We start from the raw sequence: 4338 nt of genomic DNA, 5'->3' as shown, positions 1-4338 counted from the left end.
ATATTGTCAGAATCCGGCAATATTTCCATTTCCGATAATATTTTTCCGATACGTACCATGTTTCCGTTTCCGGCAACATCTACGACTTGGATAATATTTATATTTCCGATACGATCCATATTTCCGTTTCCGGTAATATCATTGTTTCCGGAGTATTCATTTCTTGCTTGTGACGATCTCAGCTCCCACTGAAACCAAGATCCGTCGATTCTGAATATCCATAGATGGAGTATTTAATGCCATTAAATACTTGATCCGTTTACGTACTATTTGTGTGACCCTACGGGTTCAGTCAAGAGTAAGCTGTGGATTAATATCATTAATTCCATTTGAACTGAAGCGGCCTCTAGCTAGGCATTCAGCTCACTTGATCTCACTGAATTATTAACTTGTTAATTAATACTGAACCGCATTTATTAGACTTAACATTGAATGCATACTTGGACCAAGGGCACTATTTCCTTCAAAGAGGTCAAGTGAGTCTTGGGGACGACATTGAAAATGAGTACTGCTTTCCACCCCGCAACTGATAGTCATATTGAGAGGACTAACCAAACAATGGTAGATATGTTGAGAGGATGTGCTATTGACTTTAGGGTAGTGGGGAACACCATCTAGATTTGATTGAATTTTCGTGCAACAATAGTTATCATGTGAGCATTAAAATGTCACATTTTGAGGAATTGTATGGAAAGAAGTGCAGAAGCCCTACTTGCTGAAATGATTTTAGCGAAAATATAGTATTGGGGGTAGAATTAATTGAAGGAAAAATATCCAAAGTTATTCCCTGAGATGATTTACGAGGGCGTAACTCGTTTTCTTTAAGGGGGGTAGAATGCGATAGAAATTCACGCATTTTTACCTGTTATTATGGTGATTGTATGCATTTTATGCCCATTTTTATAACTTATACATGTTGATGCAAAGCAAATAGATTCTCCACATAAGAAAAAGGTGTTCATGAGTAACACAAGCAACTCTAAGTTCGAAAAAGAGTGCACATGAGTGGCACAAGTACTTCTACAGTAAGAATAAGTTGAAAACTTTTGAAAAATGTGGGAATTTTCATGTCAACGCTCGGGACAAAACTTATTTTAAGAGGGGTAGATTGTAATCCCCCGTAAATTTATAAATGTTATTAATATATTTTAACGTATAGTTAATTAGATTTAAATAGAATTTACGAATTTTAGTAATAGATATATAATTAACATATATTTATTTCATTTAATTACGTGTTCTAAATATTTTAACGATTTATGCAATACTTCCTCCGTCTTTTAATACTCGCGACGTTTGGACTTTTGCCACTATTCATATAATCTACTTTGACTATTCTTAATGCTTTTTATATAAGATAAAACATAGTCATGTGGGATCTTGTTAGATTCGTCTCAATGTGTATTTTCAAAATATCAACTTTTTATAATTTTTGCATAAAGAGAATTTAAGATATAAATGATCAAAGTTGTGCATTGGCATGCGTGAAACTAAGAAACGTTGCGAGTATTAAAAGACGGAGGAAGTATAAAATAATTTAAGAATTCTAGGTTGAAAAGAATTTGGATTACGAAAACACGATTGAATTTGGAAAACAATCCTAACCGGTTTTGGATTCAAATAAACTTAATTCTAATCCTAGCCCAAGTTGAGAAAGCCGAAACAAATAAACCCAAAACTCCCCACCCTTTTTGAACTTCACGTGAAAAAGAAAAGAAAACTCTCAAACTCTCCTTCCCTCCTTCACGCCAATTTGCAAACCCTCAAACCTCCTTGTTTTCTTCGGCCACCACCTGACCGCCGTCGGCCACCACCTGACCGCCGTCGACCACCGCCTGACCAATGTCGACCACCATGCTGACCGTCGTCGACCACTGGTAATCCCTCCTCTTCTTTTTTGTTTCTTTCCTTTTTGTCCCTCGTTGTTCTTTCTCCTCCTCCTTAACCGTGCTTTTGGTTTGCCGCACAGCACCACCGCACGCACCACCTTCACCCTGCACGCAGCCGCGCCGCTGAGCCACCGCCCTTTCCCCGCCGGTATGCTTCTTCCTTCTCCCTCTCTTTCGTCCTTTCTTTCATTGTCTTCTCTCCTCCTTAATCGTGGCCCTTGTACTCGAACATCACCATTGTTTGCGCCCAGCCACGTCTTCACTCGCCGCAAGCCGCCGCCCTGCCGCCGCCATGCCCTGTCCGCCGGCCAACCCTCCTCTCTCCTTCCCTATTTGGTTATTTCTTAAACCCTAAGTTAATTGAATGTTTTAATTATATGTTATTAATTTATTTTATTTTTTGATTGAATTAAATTTATGATTTTATGATTTATTTATGAATTTCAGATTTTAATATTGCATAATTGAATTATTAATTTTTAGATTTCATAATTTGATTGAAATAAGAGTTTGAATTATTTAAAGTATGAATTTTAAGGCTTCAATGGTTTTAAACCATAGTAGAATGATTAGGAATTACTAAAACTATTATTTTTATATTCTAAGCGTGATAATTTGGTTTTGGTAAAGCTTCAAACGAGTTTATATTGTTGGAAATTTAAAGTATGATGTTTTGAGGAGTTTTGATATCGGGGAAGGTTCTAAATATGCTTAGGATGTATTTAGAATACTTTATTATTGTTGTGAATTATTGAAAGTTGATTGGGAATCTTTATTGGCTGTTTTAGGTGGAGAATTCTCTGTGGGCGACTTTTGAAAGTGTTAAAGTGACATATCAAATTGTTTACACAAGGTACGTACATACTTGTGTGTTTGTGGATGTGTGTTATTATTGAAACCATGTTGAAATGTGTTTATGAACTTGTTTATGTTGGAATTTCATGTTCAATGTCGTTGGATGAATGCGTTGAATATATAATTTCATTATAAGAATTATAACATGTTAGCATGGATGTTTGATGCAAGCATGTCAGTTGGGAACTTTATATTATTTATATATATTGGTTTAGATCGATTGATCGTTGTTCCCTTTTAGCATTTCACTACTTTTTGAGAACCGAGGACTTTGTTTAGTAAGTTGATACTTTACACCTATATAAAGGTGGTTAACCATTATTAAAGGAAGGGTTGAATTAATTGGAATGAATTCTTGATTGACAGCTTTGTGATCACTTATTTAATTCCAAGATAAAAACATTTGTGAATACTTGTTGGTTATATGATTTATGTGATTGACGAGTCATAACAAAGTATTAATTGGTAAATCATGTAAAGTGAAACTGAGTAGCAATAGCTTTAGGCTGTGCACGTTTGAAGTGACGGACACTCATGAGTTGAGGTCATGGGTCGCCTATGGCTTTTTCTGGGGCCGGATTGATCATCGGTTCTATTTTATTCAAAAGTTCCTCGATATCGCAGGTCATTGGGGTTACAGAGTCGCGCCCGTACCTCATCTTCCTTAGTGAAGGCTTCTAGTAGACAACTCGGTCCATTGACTATTTCAATTAAAATAATATTAATGTTATAAAAGTCTAGTCCAGTCCAGTCTAGTCTAGTTAAGTGTGGTCTTCAAGTTAATATGTTTTGGTTGTCCTTACTTATGTTTTATTAGTATCATGTTAGGATTGTTCGTTTAATATAATCATGTTAGGATTATTATTGATTTAGTATGTAGTACTCAGCTTTGCTGATTACGTGCTTTGTTTGTGTGTGTTGATCATGGCTATGCCTTATTGATCATGTGATGACCCATTTTGGTGAGCAGTCTCTAAGGATCAATAAGCGTTGCCCATCTACAGGTTTGAAGATGATGCATGATTGGGATCGGGATTAGAGAGCTTGTATTTAGTTTTGATTTGCTAAGTTGAATTTGGTTTGTTTAATTGGACTCTAAACTTGTTGAACTAGCTACATTGACTTTATTTTCGTTGATTGGTTTTGGAATTAACTCTGTAGTTGATTATTTATAAACCTAAAGTTAGTTTTATGTTTTCCGCTGCAAAATTCTGATAATTCTCTATAGTTATATTTATTAAAAAGTTTATTCTAGAAAAGGGAAAATTGTCGGGGTGTTACAGTTTCATTCCCGTTTTAAACAACTGCTACACATTTATTACCGGATATCAAACAAGTCGTTAGAACTTGAACGGGAGAAGAGCTAGTACGACTAAAGAAGGCCATGGGTTGGGTCAGGCATTGGGCCAAGCCGATGGACTATTGTTCTGAACTGGCTCGACCATGTCAAGCTAGTTTGTATCGGGCCAAGCCAGACCCACATGTCGGGCAGGACTATCTTGCCTAAGCCTAATTTTACCAAATTTATCATGCTTTGTCGTGACGTACGTCCCCTGTCGTGCCTCTTCCAAAAATACGGCTTAGACTGATGACT

The 4338-nt window shown here is 36.3% G+C and overlaps 1 long non-coding RNA gene across 1 annotated transcript; it reads left to right on the top strand.

The window, feature by feature from the left end:
* The first annotated feature begins 1681 nt into the window (after positions 1-1681).
* On the top strand, positions 1682-3926 carry LOC110779498 (uncharacterized). The gene is made up of 5 exons (XR_002531144.2): positions 1682-1877; positions 1970-2037; positions 2141-2225; positions 2678-2742; positions 3715-3926. It is a non-coding gene; the product is annotated as an uncharacterized lncRNA (long non-coding RNA).
* Positions 3927-4338: the final 412 nt, after the last annotated feature.

This window comes from Spinacia oleracea, chromosome 2 (genome assembly GCF_020520425.1).
Source record: "Spinacia oleracea cultivar Varoflay chromosome 2, BTI_SOV_V1, whole genome shotgun sequence".
In the NCBI taxonomy this organism is placed as follows: Eukaryota; Viridiplantae; Streptophyta; class Magnoliopsida; order Caryophyllales; family Amaranthaceae; genus Spinacia; species Spinacia oleracea.
The sequence above is the reverse complement of the archived record's forward strand: the minus strand, read 5'-3'. Positions and strand labels throughout refer to the sequence as shown.